At 45.2% G+C, this 27,148-nt stretch overlaps 1 long non-coding RNA gene and 1 pseudogene across 1 annotated transcript in view; one reads left to right on the top strand and one right to left on the bottom strand.

The window, feature by feature from the left end:
- LOC148142761 (uncharacterized) overlaps positions 1–21,474 on the top strand; it is a 110,262-nt pseudogene extending 88,788 nt beyond the window's left edge.
- Positions 1–27,148, bottom strand: part of LOC148142760 (uncharacterized) — a 203,408-nt gene that overhangs the window by 106,620 nt on the left and 69,640 nt on the right. The window lies entirely within an intron of this gene.

The following is a 27,148-nucleotide window of genomic DNA, read 5'->3' as shown; positions in this document are numbered from 1 at the left end:
TGCAACTTATCTATATCCCGCTGCAACCTGACACATCCTTCCTCACTGTCAACAACTCCACCGACTTTTGTATCATCCACAAACGTGCTCACCCAAGCTTCTAGCCCCTCCTCCAGATCATTTATAAAAATGACAAACACCAATGGTCCCAAAACAGATCCTTGCGGAACACCGCTAGTAACTGCACTCCAAGATGAACCTTTACCATCAACTACTACCCTCTGTCTTCTTCCAGCCAGCCAATTCCTAATCCAAACCTCCAACTCACCCTCAATGCCATACCTCCGTATTTTTTGCAGTAGCCTACCATGGGGAACCTTATCAAACGCTTTACTAAAATCCATATACACCACATCTACCGCTTTACCCTCATCTACCTCCTTAGTCACCTTCTCAAAGAATTCAATAAGGTTTGTGAGGCACGACCTGCCCTTCACAAAATCATGCTGACTATCCTTGATCACATTATTCCTATCCAGATGTTCATAAATCCTATCCCTTACAATTCTCTCTAAGACTTTGCCCACAACAGAAGTGAGACTCACCGGCCTATCGTTACTAGGGTTATCCCTACTCCCCTTCTTGAACAAGGGAACCACATTTGCTATCCTCCAGTCTACTGGCACTATTCCTGTAGACAACAAGGACATAAAAATCAAGGCCAATGGTTTGTAGGGATTGAATATCAAAGGGTTGTCTGGATTTAGGCAAAATAGGCAAAAAACCAAGTGAAGTCAAGTTGTGTTGTGAAGAACAGATGCAGTCAGTGTATTAGTGAGACAGCCATGTGGATTGGAAAATCAAAATGCAGATTCTTTCTGGCTGAAGCTGAGAAACAACAAGGGGCAGCAACTATTAGTAGAAATTCTTGTGCAGGCACCAGCCAGTGATGGTCATGCAAATATGATTTCAGTCAGGAAATTAGATGTACTTGTAGCAAGGGCACGAAAGTTACTACGTGTGATAGGAGTCTCATTCCCAACTGGATAACTGCAACGGATGGAATCCGAGATTATCTCTGAGATGGTTTTCTATCACAACATAGAATGGGCTATTCTGGATCAAATGCTGTGTAATGATAAATGTCTAATAATCTCATTATAAACGAGTTCTGTGAGCACAGAACCATAATATTATACAATCTTTTATTGAGGTTGAAACTGATTAAGCGAAGATCATGCGACACAGAAGTGGAATTAAGCCATTTGGCCCATCAGGTATTTCTGCGATTGAATGAGATCATGGCAGATCTGATGATCCCAAACTCTACTTTCCCGTGTTTTCCATGTAACCCTTGTTTCCCTGCTTAAGTAAAATGTGGCCATTTCTACTGTAAACATACTGAAAGACCCAGCCTTGACAGCCCTCTGCAGTAAGGAATTCCACAGATTCACGATCCTCTGAGTGAACACATTACTCCTCATCACTGTCTTTAGATTAGATTCCCTACAGTGTGGCAACAGGCTATTTGGCCCAACAAGACCCTCTGAAGAGTATCCATTCCCCTACATTTTACCTCTGACTAATGCACGTAACACTGTGGTCAACTTAGAGTCATAGAGATGTGCAGCATGGAAACAGACACTTCCATGCCGACCAGATATCCCAACCCAATTTAGTCCCACCTGCCAGCACCCGGCCCATATCCCTCCAAACCCTTCCTAATCATATACCCATCCAGATGCCTCTTAAGTGTTGCAATTGTCCCAGCCTCCACCACTTCCTCTGGCAGCTCATTCCATACACGTACCACCTCTGCGTGAAAAAGGTGCCCCTTAGGTCTCTTTTATATGTTTTCCCTCTCATCCGAAGGATGCAAAAGCAGATTACCAGAATGTTGCCTGTGTTCAATGTTTTGAGAGTGTGTTAGCTTTCTGGTGAGATTGGACAAACTTGGATTGTTTTGTCAGAGTGTAAGTGACTGAGGGGTGACCAGGTACAGGAATATAAAATTAGGAGAGGCAAGGATAATGTGATTAGTTGAAATTTCTTTTTGAATGTGCAAGTATCAAATACAATGGTGCACAGGATTAAGGTGAGACGGAAATGTTTAAATGTTTAAATGCCTGAGGCAAGAATTTTTATTTATGTAAAGAATAGAAAGTGCCTTGGGAGACTGTAGAAGCAGAAATGTTAGCAAAGTTTTCAAATGGCATTTAGACAGACATCTGAACATATAGCGAGTAGAGCAATATGGACCATTTGCAGGCAGATGGTATTCGACTGGAATAACATCATGGTCAAAAAGGCCATGGTGAGCACTAATCTATTTTCTAACTTCCAGGCATCTACCCTGTCAAAACCCTTTGGAATCTTGAATGTTTCATGAAATATTTCACACATTCTTCTCAACTCCAATGAGTTCAAACTCAATCCATTCATGATCTTCTCATGAGCAAAGCCCTTGATTGTCAAGATCAGTCTAGTGAACCTTCTCTCGCCTGCCTTCAATGCAATTATTCTGTTCAGAACGTTCTGGGTGTGGCCTGACTCGTACCTTGTATAGTTTCAGCAACACCTCCCTGTTTTTATTCTCCATTCCCTTTGAAATAAATGCCAGCATTTGATTTGCCTTCTCCACTACCCGAGGAACCTGTCAGCAACCTTTTTCAGATTGATACACAAGGGACACCCAAAACCCTTTGAGCAAATACTCTGAAACCAAATGGTGTTAGCCTAACAGTAAGTTTGAAATGTGCTGGAATGTATTAGAAAGGATATGACAATAAAGAATAACAGGACTCTTAGGAACAATGGGAGACATGTTTTATAAAAGATATTTCTTTCTATGAGCCTGCTTGATTTTATTTGTTGGTATGGCTATAGGCAGAATAATTGGTAGAATAGTTAAGAATGAGGGAGGGGCATGGTGGGTGGGGGAATATGGTTTATTTGAAGTTTCAGGAGCTTTTTGACAAAGTTCCACAAGGGCTAAACAATAAATAAGGAAAGAATAGAGGCCTGTAAAAATCAACAATGCCGTCTAGGTGTGGAACTAGAGTAGATGGTTAGGATATTAACAAATATTTCCCTTCAGAATTTACTGTGGAGAAATTCATGAACAGTTGGGAATATGGGAAATAAATAGTGATGCTTTGGAAAGATTCCACAACAGAGAAGAGATGGTGCTGGAACTCTTCAAACGTATAGAGGTAGCTTAATCCTCAGGAGCTCATTAGTTGGATCCCAGGGTATTCTGGCAATCTAGGGGCACTGAACAGAGATTATGTGTGTCATCGACAGCCACAGTGAGGTGCCGTAAGACTGGAGGGTAGCTAATGCTGTTCCATCACTTCCTGCCATTGTAATACTGTCCTTCACTAACAATGCCACATCTCCCCCTCTTTCACCATCTTCCTTGTTCTTACTGAAACATCTAAACCCTGAAACCTGCAACAACATTCCTGCCCCTGCTCCATCTATGTCTCCGAAATGGCCACAGTATTGAAGTCCCAGGTACCAACACATGCTGTAAGTTTACCCACCTTATTCCGGATGTTCCTGGGGTTGAAGTAGATGCACTTCAAACCACCTTCCTGCTTGCCGGTACATTCTTTCGACCTTGAACTCTTATTTATGACCTCACTGCTCTCACCCTCATGTACAGTGGTGCTACAATTCAGGTTCCCAGCTGAATTAGTTTTAACTCTCTCAAACAGCATGAGCAAATTTCCCTCCCAGGATATTGGTATCCCTAGGTTCAGGTGTAAACAATCCCATTTGTAGAAGCCCCACTTACCCCAGAATGAGCCTCAATTATCCAAGTATCTGAGCCCCACCCCCTGCACCATCCCTGTGTTCAACTCCTCTCTCTTCCTATTCCTCGCCTCGCCAGCACGTGGCATGGTTAACAAACCAGAGATAACAACTCTGTTTGTTTGAGCTCTAAGTTTCAACCACAACTCCCTGAATTTCTGCCTTAAATCCCAATCCCTTCTCCTACCTATGTCATTAATGCCTCTGTGGACCATGACTTGGAGCTGCTCCCACTACCCCCTCAAGGAATCCGAAAACATGATCCAAGACATAACAAATCCTGGCACCTGGGGGGCAACACACAAACTGTGATTCCACTCTGTTGATAAGACATGACCTTCCCTGCACAAAATGCATGTTGCCTATCACTGATAAGCCCATTTTCTTCCAAATGGGACTAAATTCTATCCCTCAGTATCTTCTCCAGTAGTTTCCCTACCACGAATGTCAGGCTCATCGGTCTATAATGATCTGAATTACCCCTGCTACCCTTCTTAAACAAGGGGCAGCATTAGTAGTTCACCAGTCCTCCGGGACCTCACCAGTGTTTAAGGATGCCGCAACTGTTAAGGCTCCAGCTATTTCTGATCTCGCTTCCTGCAGTAACCTGGGATAGATTCCATCCAAACAAAAGTGAGGGCTTCAGATGCTGGAAACCAGAGTTTAGATCAGATGGGTGCTGGAAAAGCACAGCAGGTCAGGCAGCATCCAAGGAGCAGGAAAATCGATGTTTCAGGCAAAAGGCCTTCATCAGGATTCACCTGATTCCAGCACCACTCTGATCTAGATTCCATCCAGACCTGGGGACTTGTCTACCTCAATGCCTTTTAGAATACCCAACACTTCCTCCCTCCTTATGTTGATTTGACCTAGAGTACTCAAAGATCTATCCCTAACCTCAATATCCGTCATGTCCCTCTCCTCGGAGAACACTGACACAAAGTACTCATTGAGAATGTTATCCATTTTCTCTGACACCACACATATCTTTCCTCCTTTGTCCTTGAGTGAGCTAGCCATTTCTCTCATCAGCCTCTAGTTCCTTATATATGAATAAAAGGCTTTGGGATTTTCCTTTACCCTTTTTGCTAAAAGGTATCTCATGACCCCTTTTAGCCCTGTTAATTCCTCATTTCAGATTGGTCCTACATTCCCGATATTCTTCCAAAACTTTGTCTGTCTTCAATCACCTAGACCTTATGTTTGCTTCCTATTTCCTCTTAGCTAGTCTCACAGTTTCACCTGTCATCCTTGGTTCCCTAATCTTGCCAATTTTATGCCTCAATTTCACAAGGGCATGTCGCTCTTGCAATCTAATCAACAACAACAATCTGCCATTCCAAGATGTCATAGTAGAGCCAACGCTCAATGGGGAACTTCAAACGTGTATCAACAGGAAAATAACATGCACGGACCAAATACTGAACAATGGAAGCAATCATCTTAAAACCCACAAACGAAACTGCATTCGGCCATTATTTCAATGAGCCGCCACACACTACAGCACTGAGGAACTACGAAGAGCAGAAGAGAAATACCTATACATTGTATTCAAGAAGAATGTGTACCCAGTAAACACAGTCTGCCGATTCCTCAGCAACAAACCCAAATAAGCAAACACAGCATGCCCAGAAACCCTAGCCACTTTACCCTACAACAAAAAGATCTCCGAAATAAACTCCAGCCTACTCAGACTGCTTGGCATCACGGTAGCCCACAAACCTAACAACGCACTGAAACAGCGGCGAATTAACTTAAACATCCCGTGACAAACAACAAGCAAAACGAATGTCATTTACAAAATACCTTGCAAGGACTGAAGCAAAAACCTCATGAGACAAACAGGCAGAAAACTAACTACCACAATGCATGTACATCAACCTGCCACAAAATGATATGACCCACTATCACTAGTACATACAGACAAATAAGGACACCACTTTGACAATACATCCATCCCAGGACAGGTATAGCTGAGATACACACAAGAATTCCTTGAAGCAAGGCATTCCAATCAGAACTCTATCAATAAACACATTGATTTGGACTCCATCTCCCATCCTCTGAGAAAAAGAACTGGAAATGACATCACCCACCCAAAGAAACCTAAACACATAAATAGAAAGCAGAACGGACCATCAGTACTTCACCAGAGAATCACTGATAATGTTGCCTAGTGTGGTGACGAAACGTCTGACAACAAACCTTCCAGATCAGTGAGCAGACTTACATCCGAAATGTCTACCTGAGCTACAAATCTGTTCAAAAATTGATTTCCATTTACCCTTCCACTACTACTCTCTGTCACCTGTTGCCCAGCCAGTTCTCTATCCATCTCGCTCATCCACCCTGGACCCCATACGACTTCACTCTTTCCATCAGCCTAACATGGGGAATCTTATCAAACGCTTTATACTGTTTTTTAAAATAAATATTTGTGTCTTGAAATCTCTTATGTTCTTTCAATTGATATTATGGGAGGTATCGAGTTATTATAGTAAGGGAATAATTGGTTTTCTTTGTACAGCTTCTGGGAGGAACTTCAAAATTTGTCACTCTTGGCAACAGTTTGAAGGAAACCAAATCGCGTACTGACACACAACATGCAAAAGGTGAAAAGAAAGCAGGTAAGTCATCCTTTATGTTCCTTATCAGAAATGAAACATTCTGAAATTGTAATACATAAACTTTAAACTATACAACTAAGTCTGATTCATCTTTCCACAAACTGGCACTTTGTCCTCAATATGCCGTGAAACAGTTCTCCTTACAATTATAATGAAGGCATCAGCATTTGCATGTTTGAAGCTATAATCATGTGCTGTTTGCACGTACACATGTGTTGCTTTCTGAATAGAATATTTCTATGTGTAAGATGAGTGAACTTGTGGGCTGGGTTCATATGCATAAACATTTCCTATGTGGGAGGAAAAGGTGAGGACTGCAGATGCTGGATATCAGAGACGTGAGTGTGGGACTGAAAAAACACAGAAGATCATGCAGCATCCAAGGAGCAGAAGAATCGATATTTCGGGCAAAAGCCCTTCATCAGGAATCATTTCCCATGCCTGGTAAATACATCCAACATCTTGCTTCAAACATTGGCATTTTTCAATGTTCACAAAGTCAGGGATTGAGGTCTGCAATTGTTCATTCTTTTTAGGATAGGGAAGGAAGAACTGAACCTAGGTTATACAATAACTCAGATAGCCATCATCTGTGAAGCTGGCTCAATAGAGTATTCACGACAATGCCCTTTGTCTCTGCCCAAGTCATAAATCAGCCATCTATTCTTATCCCATTTTCTACCACTTAGCCCACAGCCTTCCAGGTATTTTTAATCAACATATTCTGACACATGATGACATTTGTCTGACACAAGTGAAACTCAAACCCAGATGTCCTCGCTCAGCACATGACCATTTTAAAGAATTTGCATTTCTTGGTGTTTTAATCTATCTATTCAGACAGACTTATGACTATCTTCTGAAGCAGGAAGAACCTGAACTGGATCCCATGCCCCAAAGATAGGAATGATATCTACACAATGCCACAAGAGCACCACCCCAAACCACATCCCCACCCAGGAGCTTTGGGTGCTATGGCATTTCAAGAGCCCATTAAAATAGTTCTTCAATGTCTCGAGGGTTCCTGTCTCTGCCAATCTTTTAAACAGTGAGTTGTAGATATCCATCACCTCCTGGATGAAACGTTTTTACTCAATTCCCCTCTAAACATTCTGCTTCTTGTATTACACAGTAGCCACTGATTATTAACGAGGAAGAAAAGAAACTTTTCCACACCCTTTTCAATCTTTACACCTTAATCAGATTCCCCCTCAGCCTTCTGTGCTCTATTGAAGACATCCCCAGCTTATTTAGTTCCTTTCCATAGCTGAATTCTTCCAGACCAAGCAATTCTTCCAGACCAAACAGGAATCTCATGTGCATCCTCTCGTGTGCAGTTACATACTTGCTATCGTGTGGTGACAAGAACTGTACACGGTATTCCATCTGTAGCTTAACTAGTGTTATTTTCAATTCCGTCATTACCTCCTTGCTCTTACATTCAATGCCTTCACCAATAAAGGCAACTATACAATAGCTGCTTTAACCACCTTAACCACGGGTCCTCCTGCGTTCGCGAATATATCTGATCCTCTGTACTTCCCAAAATTTTAATTTAGCATGCATTGTCCTGACTTATTAATCCTCCCACTTCAGCTCTCACTTTTCAGGACAGAATTCTACTTGTCTCTGCATAGGCCTTGTCACCATCTGTGTTATCCGAGAGACTAAGACATTTTGTGACTGAGTACATCTTCAAATGTTGTGTTGCCTATGAACTTACTGTTCACACTTGGAACATTCGTGTCTTTATCATTAATGTGCACAGCAGTAAGGGACCAACACTGTACCTGTGATATATCACTGGGTGAAAGACTCCAGTTGCAGAGGCCACCTTCAAACATCATCCTTACTTTCTGCCATGAAGCCAATGTTGGATCCAATTTGTCAATGGCAGTGGATCTCTTAGGATTTTCACTTCTTAACCAACATTCCATATGAGACCACTAAATGAATCCTTGGGGTGAGACGATTCCTATGAAGGAACATTAAGAAGGACTATATTCTTGAGTTTAGAAGAATGAGACCTAATCTTACTGAGACAAAAATTTGGAGATCTGGAGAGATATGTTGTTGTCATCCTCAAGGGAAATTCTGCAATTCTTAGAAAACTTCCAATCTCCAATGACCAACTAATGCAAATGGGTCAAAACAATGACTGCAGATGCTGGAAACCAGATTCTGGATCAATGGTGCTGGAAGAGCACAGCAGTTCAGGCAGCATCGAGGAGCTTCAGCAAAATCGACGTTTCGGGCAAAAGCCCTTCATCAGGAATAAAGCAAATACTGAGTTTGGTTGACACTTCACAGATCAGGAATAAAACTCTGAACTTGCTTGACTTTTACAGGCCTATTTTTGTATTCCTCTGTATAACTGTGTCTAAGAATTGACTAAAAGTGTGTTTAAGTTGATTTTGTTGCGTGATAAAGCGGATAAATAAGGCATGAGTGGTATGTTTAGGAAACACATTCAATATGGATGAAACAAATTCACCTCACTTTTTCTCGTGTTTCGGTCAGAGAATTGTGCCGTCCCTAACATATCTCAGAGTGCTGGATTCGGTTTTCCCTTACTATTGTTTTGTAAGTCTGTTTTACAAGATTTTGGATTCCTTATTTGCTGATGAGCACCAATTATTTCACTTTCATTGCAAGTTGCTTGTAGATGAAATTTAAACCAATAATTTAAAAAATCAGTATGTTTAATGATGTGGATTAAAATAATTTGGTGCTTTGTGCTGTGAATCAAATAACTTGTTAATAAAGGAACACATAAATCATTTTGCAGTTGATTGAATATTGACTTAGTTCAGAAAAAGACGGAAGCATATGTCAGGTATAGACAGGATGGATCGAGTGAATCCTCAGAAGAGTATAAAGACAGTAGGAGTGTACCTTAGAGAGAAATCAGGAGGGCAAAAAGGGGATATGAGATAGCTTTGGCAAATCAGTGGGCGGCACGATGGCACAGTGGTTAGCACTGCTGCCTCACAGCGCCAGAGACCCGGGTTCAATTCCCGCCTCAGGCGACTGACTGTGTGGAGTTTGCACATTCTCCCCGTGTCTGCGTGGGTTTCCTCCGGATGCTCCGGTTTCCTCCCACTATCCAAAAGATGTGCAGGTCAGGTGAATTGGCCATGCTAAATTGCCCGTAGTGTTAGGTAAGGGGTAAATGTAGGGGTAGGGGTTTGGGTGGGTTGCGCTTCGGCAGGGCAGTGTGGACTTGTTGGGCTGAAGGGCCTGTTTCCACACTGTAAGTAATCTAATCTAATCTAAATAGACTTAAAGAGAATCCAATGGGATTTTACAAATACATGAAGGACAAAAGGGTAACTAGGGAGAGAATAGGGCCGTTCAAAGATCAGCAAGGCGGCCTTTGTGTGGAGCCGCAGGAGATGGGGCAGATATGAAACGTGTATTTTGCATCAGTATTTACTGTGGAAAAAGACAGGGAAGGTATAGAATGTAGGGAAATAGATGGCGATATCTTAAAAAATGTTCATATTACAGAGGAGGAAGTGCTGGATGCCTTGAAACACATAAAAATGGACAAATCCCCAGGACCTGATCAGGTGTACCCTGGAACTCTGTGGGAAGCTAGGGAAGTGATTGCTGGGCCTCTTGCTGAGAAATTTGGATCATCGATAGTCACAATTAGGTGCCAGAAGACTGGAAGTTGGCTAACGTGGGGCCACCGTGTAAGAAGGGTGGTAAGGACAAGACAGGGAACTATAGATCAGCGAGCCTGACATCGGTGGTGGGCAAGTTGTTGTAGAGAATCCTGATGGACGGGATGTACATGTATTTGGAAAGGTAAGGACTGATTAGGGACAGTCAACATGGCTTTGTGCGTGGGAAATCATGTCTCACAAACTTGATTGAGTTTTTTGAAGAAGAAACAAAGAGAATTGATGAGGGCAGAGTGATAGATGTGATCTATATGGACTTCAGTAAGGCGTTCGACAAGGTTCCCCATGGGAGACTGTTGAGCAAGGTTCGATCCAATAGAATACAGGGAGAACTAGCTATTTGGATACAGAGCTGACTCACAGGTAGAAGACAAAGGGTGGTGGTGGAAGGTTGTTTTTCAGACTGGAAGCCTGTGACCAGTGGAGTGCCACAAGGATCGGTGCTGGGTCCACTATTTGTCATCATTTATATAAATGATTTGGATGTGTGCATAAGAGATTTGGTTAGTAAGTTTGCTGACGACACCAAAACTAGAGGTGTAGTGGACAGTGAAGAAGGTCACCTTAGGATCTTAATCAGATGGGCCCATGGGCTGAGAAGTGGCAGATGGAGTTTAATCGAGATAAATGTGTGGTGCTGCATTTTGGGAAAGCAAATCTTAGCATGACTTATACACTTAATGGTAAGGTCCTAGGGAGTGTTGCTGAACATAGAGATCTTGGAGTGCTGGTTCATAGCTCCTTGAAAGCTGATAGGATAGGATAGTGAAGAAGGCAATTGGTATGCTTTCCTTTATTAATCAGAGTATTAGGTACAGAAGTTGGGAGGTCATTGCTTAGGCCACTGTTGGAATATTGAGTGTAATTCTGGTCTCCTTCCTGTTGGAAAGATGTTGTGAAACTTGAAAGGGTTCAGAAAAGATTTACAAGGATGTTACCAGGGTTGGAGGATTTGAGCTTTAGGGAGAGACTGAACAGGCTAGGGCTGTTTTCCCTGGAATGGAGGAGGCTGAGGGGTGACCTTATAGGGGTTTACAAAATTATGAGGGGCATGGATAGGGTAAATAGGCAAAGTCTTTTCCCTGGGGTGGGGGAGTCCAGAACTAGAGGGTTTAGGGTGAGAGAAAGATATAAAAGAGATCTAAGAGGCAAATTTTTCACTCAGAGGGTGATATGTGCATGGAAAAAATTGCAGGAGAAGCTTTTTTGCTCCGAATAGGCAGTGTGCAGAACCTGCTGCCACCAGGGATTGTTGGGAAAATTAGCGTCAATGGACAGTATTTGAGGGAACTTTAGATGTTTAAAAGGGCACAGGGAGCATATTAAGAGTTTGAAGCAAGGTAGGAGAAGTGTAAATACCAGTATGGCCTGTTTTTGTTCTGCTGATTTGATGCAATTTCCCTTTCAGCGCTCACAACCAATTATAAGATGGACCAGATTATGAAGATGTTGTTAACTCCGTCTTGATATAACAAATTATTTTGCCCCATTAATGCTGTTGTGTGACCAGTACATCATATTGATGTATACCCCGAGTAGCAGCCTCTTCATTCAAAAGCAGTCAGCCATTCCCATCATTTTCGGATCTTCAAGTGGAAAGAAAGGATGGCCTCTTGGATAAAGGCCACAGCTTTGTAAATTGTTCAAAGCTCTGTCCTCCATACAACTCCCTATCACCATCCAAACACATCGAAATATCCCCTGTGTACTGAGAGCAATGGGGCCATTGACCATTAGGGTGATGGAGTGATGTCAGAATGGGTCAGACTGAACTCTCCAATACACACTGTAACACTAACTCTTATGATAACCCTCAATTTATGTAATATTCAGTCTTTTATTCTTTCTGAAATAATCACAGGTTCACATTTCCCAACATTGTATTCCATCTGCAAATGTGTTGCCCATTGCTTATCCATTTCCAGAGTCTTTGTTGAGAGATGTGAAGGAGGAGTGGAGGACTGCTGGGAGAGTGAGTAAAATGAGTACTTACCTCAGGTTTCGGGGCCTCCATTTGTTGAGAGTTGCAGAGGAGGAGCAGAGGACGGCTAGGAAGGTGTGTTAAAAAAATTTGTTTTTTTTACTGAGTGGTGAGGAGAAAGGGGAAAGAGAAACGAGGGCTGCCGGGAAGTTTTTAAGTGGGTGATATCTGAAAAGTGACCACAGAGAGCTAGGTTGGAAGCTGAAAAGCAGGACGGGATCTCGGGTTTGTTACCAGTGCTACGAGATAGTGACAGGAGGAACAGTCAGTGAATGCAGCTTAACACGTGGCAGCGAGGCTGGTGCACAAGGGAGGGCTTCAGATACCTAGACCATTGGGAGATCTTCTGGGGAAGGTGGGACCTGTACATGAAGGACACGTTGCACCTGAAATGGAGAGGCACAAATTTCCTGGGTGGGAGATTTGGTCGTGTGGTTTGGGAGGGTTTAAACTAGTCTGGTAAGGGGTGGGAATCAGAGCTACATATCTGAGAGGGGGGCACTAGTAGATGGGGCACAGAATGTAGTGAATCTATCGGGAAGGTTTCTCACACAATGAAACAAAGGGATTGGTTAAAGTGTGTCTGCTTTAATGCAAGGAGTATCAGAAATAAGAATGACAAACTTAGAGCATGGATCAGTACTTGGAGCTACTGTACTGTGGCCATAACAGAGACGTGGGTTTCACAGGGAGAGGAATGGTTCCTTGATTTTCCAGGGTTTAAAACGTTTAAAAAGGGTGGGTGGAAAAACATGAGGGGGTGTAGCATTGCTAATCAGAGAGTTCATCACGGCTACAGAAATGAAGTTTGTTGAGGAGAGTCTGTCTACTGAGTTAGTATGGGTGGAAGTCAGGTGCAGCAAGGGAACAGTCACCTCATTGGGGGTTTTCTACAGACCCCCTAATAGCAGTAGAAAGATTGAAGAACTCATAAGCTGGCAGATTTTGAAAAAATGCATATGTAGCAGGGTTGTTGTTGTGGGTGATTTCAACGTTCCCAATATCGACTGGAATCTCCTAAGTGCAGGTGGTTTGGATGGGGCCGGTTTTGTCTGGTGAGTTCAGGAGAGTTTCCTTACTCAGTATGCAGACAGGCTGACAAGGGGAGACACCATTTTGCATTTGGTCCAAATTTACCAGGATGCTGCCTGGATTTGAGGGCTTGCCTTATGAAGAAAGGTTGAATAAGCTCGGACTTTTCTCTCTGGAGAGAAGGAGGAAGAGAGGAGACCTGATCGAGGTGTACAAAATAATGAGAGGAATAGATAGAATAAATAGCCAGAGACTTTTCCCCAGGGCAGGATTGACTGGTACAAGGGGTCATAGTTTTAAGATATTAGGAGAATTGTATAGAGGGGACATCAGAGGAAGGTTCTTTATGCAGAGATTTGTGAATGCATGGACCGCGTTGCCAGTGGTGGTGGTGAAAGCAAAGTCATTAGGGACATTTAAGCCACTGCTGGACATGCACATGGATAGCAGTGAGTTGTGGGGTGTGTAGGTTAAGTTATTTTGTTTTACATTAGGATTACACTCGGCACAACATCATGGGCCAAAGGGCCTATTCTGTGCTGTATGTTTCTACATTCTATGTTCGAAAAGCACAGAACAGGCCAGTCAGCCCATTGTGTCCATGCGGTTCTCTAAATGATCTTTCCAACCATGTGCCATTTTCTTACATTGTTTATCATCAAATAATCATCTACTGCCTTTGATTGAACCTGCCGAAACCCCTGTTTCATGCAATGTCTTTCAGATCTAATTACTCACTGAGTGAAGTTTCTTTCTCACATCCAGTTCCTTCTCTTGCAATGTATTTGAAATCGACCCTCTTATTCTCAATGTTTCTACTACTGGGAGGGATTTGGTTGAGCCCAGTTGTCTGGGTCAATGGTTTGCAGAGCAGTGTGATGTCAACAGTGGGTTTAATACCCATTGCCTGTTTCAGGTTCCCATGAAGGGCTTTCCTTCACAACCTCTGTCCTTGTCTGAGGTCTGCTGACCCTCAGATTAAATCATCACCAGTTGCTTCTCTCTTGAATGAGGAAGCAGTGGCTGTGGTCTGGTTAGACTATGGCAACACGACATACTAGTCAGCCCAGATCTTTGTACAGCGAGTCCCTTCGGACCCGGTCCATCTTTGACCTCCATATGAACTGGAAGATTGCCCAGGTGACTGCAGCGGCACAGGTTCTGTGAATAGGCCAGACCTGTGCCACGTATAACAGAAATGACAGTGCCTCACACCTGATGACCAGGTTTTTTCCCGCGATGGAGAGCGACCGTAGCGTCCATCTGCCCAGTTTCTGCCTCACTTTACTGATACGCTCCTCCCAAGACTTGGCGCACACCCCAGCCCCCCCGAACCAAATACCCAGCACCTTCAGGTGATCGGTCCTGACGGTGAAGGGGATCGAGGATTGTCAGCCCAGTTCCCAAAGGGCATGGCCTCGCTCTTGCCTTGGTTTACCTTGGCCCCCGAGGCCTGTTCGAACTGGTCACATATGGACATGAGTCTGCGCACGGACAGCGGATCCGAGCAGAAAACGGCGACGTCATCCATGTACAGGGAGGCCTTAATCTGCAGGCCCCCGCTGCCAGGAATAGTCACCGCTCTCAGGCTCGCATCCTTCCTGATGGACTCGGCAAATGGCTCTATGCAGCACACAAACAAGGCAGGAGAGAGAGGGCAGCCCTGCCTGACTCCAGATCTGATTGGGAAGTTATCTGATTCCCACCCATTGATTGAGACTGCACTGACAATGTTGGTGTAGAGCAGTCTGATCCAATTGCAGATTCCCTCCCCAAAGCCCATTTTGGAGAGAACATCTCTCATATACGTATGTGATATCCTGTCAAAGGCTTTCTCCTGGTCCAGGCTGATCAGGCAGGCGTCCAACCCTCTGTCCTGCATGTAGGCGATCATATCCCTGAGGATTGCGAGACTCTCAGCGATCCTCCTGCCCGGCACAGCACAGGTTTGGTCAGGGTGAATCACCGACCCTACAGCAGACCTGACCCGGTTGGCGGTTACCTTTGACAGAATTTTGTAATCCGCATTCAACAGTGAGATTGGTCTCCAATGTTTGAGTTCCTCCCTCTCCCCCTTCCGCTTGTAGATGAGGGTGATGATGCCTTTCCTCATGGATTCACTCATGGTACCTGCCCGAAGCATACTGACATACACCTCCAGCAGGTCCTGGCCAATCAAGTCCCACAGAGCGGAATAGAGCTCGACCGGTAAGCCGTCACTTCCGGGAGTTTTATTCTTTTCGAAGGACTCGAGGGCAATAGTCCAGAGATAGCGGCTGGTCCAGCCTCTCCCGTGTTCTGTCGTCTAAGACCTCCGTGATAGAGGACAGGAACAACTGGGAGGCCGTGCTGTCAGTCAGCTTCGCGTCATACAGACTGGCATAGAAGGATTTACTGATCCTCATGACGTCAGCCTGAGATGACGTTATCGAGCCATCTTCTTCCTTCAGGCTGCTGAGCACGGAGCTCTCTTTGTGCACCTTCTGGAAGAAGAAACGTGAGCACATCTCGTCCTGCTCCACCGAGGGACCCTGGACCAGAAGATTATCTTGGAGGCCTCCGAAGCAAAGAGCGAGGCTTGCTGGCCCTTCACCTCCTTGAGGTCCTCCGTGACATCCACCCCCATCGGCTGCAGCAGGAGCAGGTTCTGCATACTTTCCTGGAGCTGGGACAGTTTTCCCCGCCTCTCTCTCGCCTCCTGAACACCTTTGAGGATGAAGAACCTCTTGATGTTCCCTTTTACTGTTTCCCGCCAGTCCGCTGGGGACTCAAAGAGGGGCTTCACGGTTCTCCAACCTGAGTAGTCCCTCTTGAGCTCCTCAATGTTTCCCGGGGTCAACAGCTTTGTGTTCAGCTTCCACGTTCCCTTACCAGCCCGCTGCTCGTCCTGTAGGTGACAGTCGGCCAGCAGGAGGCAGTGGTCAGAGAAGAACACCGGCTTGACGTCGATGGATCTGACCGAGAGCGTTTGGGACACAAACAGGTAATCTATCCTTGAGCGGATAGACCCGTCTGCCCGTGACCAGGTGTATCTACGCTGCGCTCCGTCTGCAGGGGCGCTGAAGACGTCGTGCAGCTTGGCATCTTTTACCGTGTCCATCAGGGCTCTGGACGTGATGTCCAGTTTACTGTCCCCCCCCGCCGGATCGTCCATCTGCATCAATGATACAGTTGAAGTCTTCGGCCAGAATGACCGGCCTGGATGTAGCCAGCAACAGTGGAAGCTGCTGCAGGACGGCCAACCGTCCACTCTTACCCACTGGGGAGTACACATTAATCAGTCTCAGGGGAGCATTCCTGTACATGACGTCAGCGACGAGGAGGCGCCCACCCACCACCTCCTTAACCTCGGAGATGGTGAAGTTGCCTCCTCGCAACAGGATACCCAGGTCGGAGGCGCGGCTATCGTTGCCCCCCGACCAAACTGACGGCCCATGGGCCCACAAGCTCGACCATCTCCTGTAGCTGCTGAGGCGCGGTATCCCACACTCCTGCAGAAACAGGACGTTGGCTTTAACATTGGCTAGGAAGGCCATCGTAGAAACACATCGCGTAGCCGATTTGATGCTACGCACATTGATGCTGGCAATTTTTAACACCATTTTAACAGTTTACAAGGTTAACACTGTCCATTTGCTGCTGGTCTTGCCCCTCTGGGGTAGCTGTGCACACTCCCGTGGTGACGGCAAACTGCTGGACCCTCCCAGGGCTGAGGGAGCTGTCCGGCTCCACGATGGAGCCATTTCCCCACTCTGGTGTCTTCGGGTCGGGCCCAGGGTCCGCATAGTTCAATTCTCCATCTGACAACAGAGCTGTCACAGGACCGCTGCTCCCAGTTACCTGGAGCTGTGGGGAGGTGGGTACCTCTTGGTTCTCACTGGGTTGGGGGGAGGCCTTTACATCCCCTCAGAGGGATCGTCTTTTCCTGCTTGGGCGGTGCTGCCCTCCTTTTTCCCCACGGCGCTCTGTCTCTTCCTCTGGTGACGACTCTCCTTGCGCCCGTCCTCACCGTCGGAAGAGCTGCCTGTATCCTTGTCGCGTAGGTGTCGCTTCCCCCCTCGCTGGGTGTCTTTGGGGGGTTTCCTCTTCCTGCTTTTCACAGTAATCCAATCCTCTGCCTCCTTTGATCCCTTCTCTTCCATTTCCTCCGTCTGTCCTGAAGGAGCTTGGATCGGCTGCTGCACCTCTCCGCTGTCTGCCGTCTGCTCCGCTACAGCCTGCCCTTCCTTCTGGGTGCCTCCAGACACCGTTCCCGTGCTGTTTTTTGGTACCTTGCTGGTCTTAGGCGGTCCACGGCTCGTGTTGCCACCTCCGGCCATCTGTGCGTCGGTGGCGGCCCCTCGTCTTGGGCAGGCCTTGTACATGTGGCCCGCCTCTCCGCACAGATTACAGTTCTTGGCCTCCTTACAGTCCTTGGTCGGGTGGCCTTCCTGCTTGCAGTTTCAGCAGACGGTCACCTTGCAATCCGCCGCCATGTGGCCTGACCTCCCGCAGGTTCGGCACACTTTTGGCTGCCCTGCGTATGTCAGGTAACCTCTGCTTCCTCCGATGGCAAAGCTGGAGGGTGGGTGGAGGATGTTCCCACTGGCATCGACCCTCAGGGTTACCCTGACCTGTCGTTTGCTGGTCCAGATCCCGAAAGGATCGATCACATCGGTACTCTCTCCCTCGACCTGGACGTATCTCCTCAAGAAGGTCAGGACATCTGCTGCTGGGACGTGAGGGTTGTACATCTGGATTGTTACGACCCGACTCCTCTGCGCAGGAAGCACACACAATGGGACCACCGACAAGATGGAGAACAGAGGTTCCCCTTCCTTCTCCTTGATGAACTTCAGGAGCTGCTCGCAATTCTTCACGCTCCTGAAGGTCACATTGAAATAGCCTGCCGCAGGGAAATCCTGCAGACAGTACACGTCCGCTTTTTTATTTATTTCAAAAATATACTTTATTCATAAAATAATTTGATGGTCTGTACAGTTGGTCATGCCATACTTATGTAAACATGTACATACAGAGATCAGAATTCATCACTTTTATACAGGCCTGTACATTTTCCAATCATATGCCCATATAATTAGCTGAGGTGTCAGCAGAGCCCAAATGACTGCATGGGCCCCCTGTTCTTCGTTAGGCAGGCAGACTTTAAACAGTGGTCCTTCCCCACCGCGCCTTGGCGGCAGCTGCCCCAAGCTTCAGCGCATCCCTCAACATGTAGTCCTGGACCTTGGAATGTGCCAGTCTGCAGCACTCAGTCAGGGTCAACTCCTTCAGCAGGTTTCGGACCACCCAGAGAGCGTCCTTCACCGAGTTGATGATCCTCAAGGAACAGTTGATGTTCGTCTTGGTGTGCGTCCCGGGGAACAGGCCGTAGAGCACGGAGTCCCGCGGGGCGTGCATAAAGGATCTCACAGGCAGAGCCCTTCTCACCACCAGCCAAGCCATGTCTTGGTGCTTGTTGGAAAGTTCTGGCGATGAGACAGTCTGCTCAGGGAACCGCTCGATAGGATCCGCCCTCTCCTTTTCCCGAAGGGTCTCAAGGACACTCACTACGTGCTGACCACTTCCTGATGGACTTGTGGTCAAAGGTGTTTTTCTTCATAAACTTCTCCACGAAGGACAGGTGATACGGAACGGTCCAACTACTCGGAGCGTTCCGCGGCAGCGAGGCCAGGCCCATCCTTCGCAACACCGGGGACAGGTAGAACCTCAGTACGTAGTGACACTTGGTGTTTGCGTACCGGGGATCCACGCACAGCTAGATGCAGCCACACACAAAGGTGGCCATCAGGGTGAGGGTGGCATTGGGTGTATTTTTTCCCCCATTGCCCAGATCTTTGTACAGCAAGTCCCTTCAGACCCAGTCCATCTTTGACCTCCATATAAACTGGAAGATGGCCCGGGTGACTGCAGCGGCACAGGTTCTGGGAATAGGCCAGATCTGTGCCACGTATAACAGCAATGACAGTGCCTCACACCTAATGACCAGGTTTTTTCCCACGATGGAGAGCGACCGTAGCGTCCATCTGCCCAGTTTCTGCCTCACTTTACTGATACGCTCCTCCCAAGACTTGGCGCACGCCCCAGCCCCCCCGAACCAAATACCCAGCACCTTCAGGTGGTACACGAACGCTGCTTTGAACCCGCAGCACTCCAGAAAAATCTTCTTCACAAACACCATCCGATCGACCGGTGTGTGATCCTCCACCTTCTTCACAGTCACCCTGATTGTGTTGCGAATGCCCTGGCCAGGGCTGCGAGTGGCTGCTGAGGCCATAGCTCTGAGGTTGGCTGGTACCTGAATTGGCGTTAGGCCGAAGCCAGCATAAAGATCCACCAAGAGCAGGTCAGCACAACCAAACGATCCTCCAACGTCCAATCATGATCCAGCGAAGGTCTCCAGCAGCTCCGACGACTCGCAGCACAATCCCTGCGGTTTCTCCCCCGCCAGCACACGTCCGCTGCGCTAACCGACAGCACTCGAGCAGAATCTCTTCCTCTGGTCCTCAGAAACTATACATATTCCGATCCAAAAGGCCGAGAAGCGACCGAACTCCAGTTACACACCAAGAAGAATGAAGCCGCTGTTTCCAGTCCCTGCTCCAATTTTCATTCCTGAGCTATCTCCTCGATCCCTCTCTCCTGTAACTCATTGTGATTCAGCCAGTTTGTTCACAACTTGGTGCTGCATTTGATTCTGAGAGGAGCTGCTGATCTCAGACCAAAGAAAAAAAAACAATTTTATATACTCAAAAACATCAGTTGGTTTTATGTCATTCATAACGGTAAAATACAAATTCAATTGGATTTTGGTATCTCGGACATAATTTAAACTGATTGGTCAAATTTGAATCTGTTGTGTACAATGGCAACGCAGCTCCAGCTATTTGTTACACAACCAAATGTTACATTTTTAAATGTTTCAGCATACTCTGTGACAGCCAGAAGTTTCAGCTCCCTTAAAGGTACAGTACAGTTTCAGAACCAAGAAGTCATGCTTCAGCAAGACAAGACACTGGTAAGACCTGGAGTATTGCATACAAGGATGTGGAAGCTTTGGAAAGTATTCAGAATGGATTTACTAGGCTGTTGCCTAGTATGGAAGGAATGTCTTACGAGGAAACGCTGAGGGAACTGAGGCTGTTTTTATTGGAGAGAAGAAGATTCAGAGGTGACTGAATTGAGATTTATTAGATAATCGGGGGTTAGATAGGTTGGACAGTGAGAGCCTTTTTCCTTGGATGGTGAAGGCTAACAAGAGGGGATATAGCTTTAAATTGAGGGGTTGAAAAATTTAGGACAGATATCAGGGTAGTTTCTTTACTCAGAGAGTAGTAGGGGTGTGGAACGGCCTGCCTGCAACACGAGTAGACTCAAAGGCATTTAAATGGGCATTAGACAGGCACTGATAATAATGGAATGGTGTAGGTGAGATGGGCATCAGATTTTTTTCCCGGATCCGCACAGCATCGAGGGCCGAAGGGCCTGTACCACACTCTAACATTCTATGTTCCATGTTCTTTGAGTCACAAGATCATGGAGACAGTCAACAAGTTCAGTGAGTGTATGGAAAGAAGAAGTTTATTCTTCTTTGAGAAATAAAACTCTTATAGCTGGAAGAATGCATTATAATGAATGAAAAGCTGTATCCATGGTATCGGTGTTGTTAAAGTTATAGTGGGAAACAGCTGGAATAACGTTGGCATTGAACAATTATTACAGTGACCATATTCTGTTTTATTCATTCACAGGATGAGGGCGTCACTGGCGAGGCAGCATTTTGTGTCCATCCCTAATTGCCCAAAGTGCAGTTAAGAGGCAACAATATTGCTGTGGGTCACATGGAGGTCATACCATGTAAGGATGGCAGTTTCCTTCCCTAATGGACATTAATGAAGCAGACCCAAATCCGTGGGAAATAAATCAATAATGGGCATTCCTATGCACATCCCCAGGTTCCCATGATCTCATGGTGTTTACCAGACATTGTAGTGTCCAGGCCATGGGATCTTTCTATGCATCCTATGCATTCGCATTCCGACATGACAAGTTATGCTCCCTCAGGTACGTTTCAGGCTTGCTTATATCTAATTTACTTTTCCTTCACGATCATTTTTTAGAATTCTTGGAATCCCCTTACAAACAGCTCTGTGCATTCGACTGTGCCACTTGGATAGAAGAGGTTCAAGGCAGCAGCTCTCTGTTACCTTGTCCAGAGCTGTGGAGAATAACAAATAAACTCACCACTTGCTGGTGCCTTCCAAAACCCATAAACAAATATGTTAAAATACCAAGATATTTTATGTTTTCGTGGTTTGTTCTGAAGTCTCAGAAACGGAAGACCTTGCTGTATGAGTGTGACCCCAGTGACATCAGGAGCACGACATGACACTGAGGTAACAATCTCATTTGTTTTCAAACAGTCAGAGGATTGATCGTGTGATGCCAACGCCACTGAGTTCATCATTTTCATGACAAGTTATAAAAAAACAACACATCATCGATATCGGGACGTTTAATATGGACTCTGAGTAATTTCTCATTTACTGTCCATCACCAAATACTTGACAGTGCTCTGACACAGTAGCTTTGCTGTTCCCATTCACAGCAGACAATTTGTCATAGATCAGAAAGAAGAGAAACTCAGTCGGTCTGGCAACATCTGAATAGTCAAAAACTGAGTTAACGTCTTGACTCCAATATAACTTTTTCACAATAGCTTCATATTAAAGTCGATATGTTAACTCTATTTCTCTATTCAGATGTAACCTCATCTGCTGCATGTCTCTCCCACTTCCTGTTTGAATTTCAGGTTTCCATTGTACCCAATTTCTTGGTTTCTTTGATGAACCAAGAGGTTGAACTTGTTATATTTGCCCAATATGGTCCTGAAGAAGGGCTTATGCCCGAAACGTCGATTCTCCTGTTCCCTGGATGCTGCCTGACCTGCTGCGCTTTTCCAGCAACACATTTCCAGCCAATATGGTCCGTGACTTGAGCTGATGTGCCAGTGACACTTGTGTTACATCGGAGGCTGTATCTTCTTTAAGTTCCAAGGAAAAAATGTTTTGCTAAAATCCATCTAAATATGGGAATCTCAGGAATTCGATTTTACTTGAAAAGGCATTTTGCAGGCAACTGCACTTCATGAAACAACAGGAATAGATTATTGATGATGCCACAATCTATGGCCTTCACTGAACAGGTTTGTCTCCTCAGACTCCAAATGCTTTTAGTACATATCAGAGACTAATTACAGCAAAACCGATTGGTCATTCAGCCAATTACCTCTCACTGGCACAGAGTGAGTTATATATCTGCTGCTTTTATCCTGGAATCTCCCTATGCCCCTACACATTTTGTTGCCTGTGTCTGTTTGAATTCTGAATATCCTGTTCAGGCATGAACAATCTTAGCAGCCTGTTAGCCTGCGATGAAAGAGTGTGTCTGTAAAATATATTGCCTGAATCACATTTATAACTTTCCTGTTCTATTCAGATTATCGATTGACATTCCATCTCCCAAATGTAATCTGCCTCCTTGCTCTGCATTATATGTCATTCCATCTGTCAGAAAGAGTGATGTTTGAATACCGGTGACTGGAGGATATCATTGTACTCCCCTCCAACCTCCACAGCCAAAGGCCCCATTCCTCTGTATCTCCGAGGCAATGTCAAAGTCATTCTGTCCCTGATCCCTTAATAAGTAATGTTTTAATAAACAAGATGATTGTACATGTCACATTTAGCTTTGGCCTAAAGTCAAAGAATGTAAATATTGCTGATTTAAAGCAAATAAACTGCAATAAGATATTTGTTATTTTTTTTAAAAAGCTGAAGCACATTTTGTGCTGAAATTACAAAGTTGCCTGACTAAATCAGTGAAACAAACATTCAGGCAAATCCATGGTCGGGGTAATTATGCCCAGTGACAATCTGTTGGTTGGCGGTTGATCGCATGATCAGCACAGTAACAACCTCTTGACTGCTTTTTTTGAGGGGGGGCTGTTGGGTGTAGCAGTGTATATGATCAACATGACAAAATCATGGGCAAAAAGGAAACATCCGTTATTCTCCCTCCCCACTGACTTCACAAGAACAGTTGGTATTGGGAGATAAGACCAATAGCCAGCGATGCCAACATCCAGTCCAGTCCAGTTATTGTTGTGAACTGGAAGTGCTGTATTGAAAAGGGGTTAACTGGAATTGTTTATTCAGTGACTGTGATTAATGTCAATCTCCATGGAATCTAATTGTGTAACTGGAGGCTTTCCCTCTCCTATTAGTAAGGGCGTCTTTCAATGCATCATCCCCTTGTTTCTGCAACTGCTTCACATCCACCACTAACGGCAGCAGCAGAGACAGGGAAAGGCGAGACCAGAATCTGAGAACAATGGACTGGAATGTTCCAACATTGGACAGGAGTTTATCTTTGGGTTTTAACTTTCTTTCCTGGTCTTTATTATCTTTTCGGATAGAAGGTGTACTGCTGATTATTCAGGCGGGTTACTATCCCATCCTCGCTATTGTTGGTGTTCCTGGTAAGTCTCTTTATGTCTATCTTCATTCATTCATTCCCTAAACCATGTTGAACTCCATTGCTATTTCTGTTGTCTGTATTTGACAAGGACAGGAACTATTAACTTCAGTTTCAATTAAACACTCCATTCATTATCCACAAATTTCAGACCCCTGCCTCACAAGCATCTGATACCGAGACTGCTCACAATGTCGAGGCCCCTTTTTGCCCTGAACCAATTTGTGTCGTGGTATTGTGTCCATCATCAAACCTGTCCATTGCCAGCTCCATAATATCACCAGACTCCACCCATATTTCAGTACTGTTGCTGAATAAACAATTCTCTAAGCCTTGGTAAAATTCAGATTTTACTGTTGCAACTCTCTTCTCGTCATGCTTTCAGTTGCAAATATTTTGATCACAAACTTGTTTTTGTCACTAAAATAATTCCATCATAGGGACACTGTGCCAGAGTATTAATGTCACTGGGAGGGTAAGTCAGAGCCTCAAGCTAATTTTCTGAAGGCACTCATTCATATCTAACAACAACTGATAACAGACCTTAAATTCAAATGACAAGAATTGGAAAAAAATTGAATTTCACTAATAACAACCATAAGTCCCTCAGGGTTTTTTCCAAACACCGAGCTGTTTCACTGATGTCGTTTGGGAAAGAAATCTAACATTCTTATCTGGTTTGGGTTATGTGTGACTTCAGACCCAAAACATTGTGCTTGGCTCTATTCTGCCTTGTGGAATGGCCTCACAGTCAAGGTCAATCAGTGATGGTCATCAAATTCTGTCCCGACCTGTGATCCCGACATTCCCATGAAATCAAAGAAATTAAGAGTTAAATCAAACAAAGGACGACGCTGGCATTTTGAAACCAGAAAAAAAGTGTTGGGGAAAATGAACATGTCTGCCTGCCTCTGTCGAGAGAAAAACAGAGTTCACATTTCGAGTCCACTGACCATACATGAGAACTGAAAGCAGCTGGGAAATATTATGATTTTTTTAGTGACAGAATTGTTTGTTTTCAAGGGGGGAAGGAGTGAGTTGACCAGTAGGAGAAGGGTGGGGGTGGGGAGAGGGAGAGAAAAAGAAGCAATCAAAGAGATTGTTGATCGGCTGGGATGGAAATAAAATGTGGCATAATCTTATTTATTTTCTGCCTTTTCCCATACTCTTGAAAATCATTCCAAGTGGCTGTTTAAACTGAGTTATGTCCCCTCTGCCTCTCTTCCCAGAGTGTGCTCATCTCCTTATATTCACTAATGGGACATGGGTATCACTGACTGGGCCAGTATTTATTTCCCCTGCCAATTGCCCTTGAGAAGATGCTGCTGAGCTGCCTTCTTGACCAACTGTAGGTGCCTCGGCCCATTCAGTTTCATTTCTCTGAGACTTTGTAGTGATTGATCCAGCTGAGTGGCTGACTTGGCCATTTCAAAGGGCAGCTGAGAGGCAACCCTGTTGCTGAGTGTCTTGAGTCACATGTAGGTCAGACCAGGTGAAGTAGTAAATTTCCTTTCCTGAAGGACATTAGATTAGATTAGATTAGATTACAGTGTGGAAACAGGCCCTTCGGCCCAACAAGTCCACACCTACCCGCCGAAGGGAAACCCACCCATACCCCTACATTTACCCCTTACCTAACACTACGGGCAATTTAGTATGGCCAATTCACCTGACCTGCACATCTTTGGACTGTGGGAGGAAACCGGAGCACCCGGAGGAAACCCACGCAGACACGGGGAGAATGTGCAAACTCCACACAGTCAGTCGCCTGAGGCGGGAATTGAACCCGGGTCTCTGGCGCTGTGAGGCAGCAGTGCTAAACGCTGTGCCACCGTACCGCCCACGACATTAGGGAGCCAGGTGGGTTTTCCTGACAACAAACGATGGTTTCATAGTTTCGTTTGAGTCATAAGTCCAGATGTTTGATTGAATTCAAACTCCACCATCTGCCGTGGTGGGATCAAATCCGGGGTCTCGGTTATTGCTTGGGTCCCTGGACCATCTGGAGACCTCACCTTCCCTGGATTAATAGACCACAGGCTGAACCATCGCCTCCCCGTCTTATCTAATCAACTCCCCATGCTGTCACCATGACTGAGATATAGAAAATGGTGCAATTCTACTGCTATGGAGACTGGAATTGCAAATATTTCAGGACACTGGGACTGTGCAGAGATGTAACAGTTCATCAGCAACTGACAAGAATCTGAGAATGAAGGCATTTTCAACACAGAGTGGGTGTACCATGCATACAATGATTTTACCTGCTCCTGTCACTGGAACATCAGTGAAGGTTCTGTAAATGGCTTACTCAGGTTTGTGTATCAGCTGCTGCATTCATTCAGGGAGAGCTGAGGGTCTGGTGACCCCACTCTGAACAAGGTGTGGGCAGGGCATTCACAGTGTATCGGGGTCTTCAACACGGCTAACAAATGGAGCAGAGACTGCAAAGAAGGGAAGCTCTGTAAACAGTGGGGAGCAGGGCACCACAATCTCCTCTCTGGCATTTCCAGGAATATTTTCCAATGTTGTACCTATTCCAGGTGCAATGTGTGAAGCCAGTTTGATTAGACAATGAGGAGGTCACAGAGCTGTGTCGCCTGCTTCAGCAGAACCTGTGGTCTCACACCAGGGAGAGGACTGTGCTGATACTGACCATGAAGTGAACTGGTTTGATTCTGGAACTTTCCGTGCAAGAATGGGTGTCATATCCATCATGTGCCATCGTGCCATCCTTGGAGGTATTCAAGAGGTGACATAGACTTTCTCTGTCCCCAGAGGTTGATTCAGTTTCCACAGATGAAGGAACAGAAAATCTTGCAGAAATATTAGGGAACAGGGTGACTGGTGAAGATGAGAAAGTGCAAGGAATTTGATTTATGAAAGAGCAATTACTTGAAAAACTGATTGCATTGAAGTGTGGTAATTGCTGCACCAAATAAGTGATGAATTTCATGGACTGCGGAGATGGGGCTGCAGATGAAGTATGCTGGATAGCTCTTTTGGGAGCCAGTATAGAGATGATGGGTCAGTGGCCTCTTTTGGTCCTTTAATTCCTTGATTCTATGAGGCATTTCCATGACTATTGAGGGAAGTGAAAGTTCTCCAAAGATCTTTCGATTCTGGGAAAGATCCTGGACAGTTGTGAGTAGGTGCTATGGCTGCAAATATTTAAAACATGATGCAGAGGGAATAATTTGATGTCAGTTGGTAGAAGATATGAGCACATTTTGTGAGGAATGTGATAACTGGATAATTGGAGAGTAATGATGTGATTTAGCAGAGCCAGCCTACATTCAGAAATTAGCTTTAATAAATCTGCTGAGGTTTGTGGAAGATGTTGTTTGTGACGTCTACAAATGAGAACAGTGGAACTGGAATATTTCAGTTTTCAGATGAATATTGAAACGCTTGCACGTTGGTGAGTGAAGAAGGTTAGAGCCCAGGGGTAAGGGGGGATATATTACATGGATTGACGTTACAGAGTCGAAAGACTGCATGATCACTTTAAGAAAGATGATGCAGGA

The sequence above is a fragment of the Chiloscyllium plagiosum genome, unplaced genomic scaffold (genome assembly GCF_037043375.1).
Source record: "Chiloscyllium plagiosum isolate Xiang-an unplaced genomic scaffold, Cpla_swu_hap1 HiC_scaffold_28, whole genome shotgun sequence".
Lineage (NCBI taxonomy): Eukaryota > Metazoa > Chordata > Chondrichthyes > Orectolobiformes > Hemiscylliidae > Chiloscyllium > Chiloscyllium plagiosum.
The sequence above is the reverse complement of the archived record's forward strand: the minus strand, read 5'-3'. Positions and strand labels throughout refer to the sequence as shown.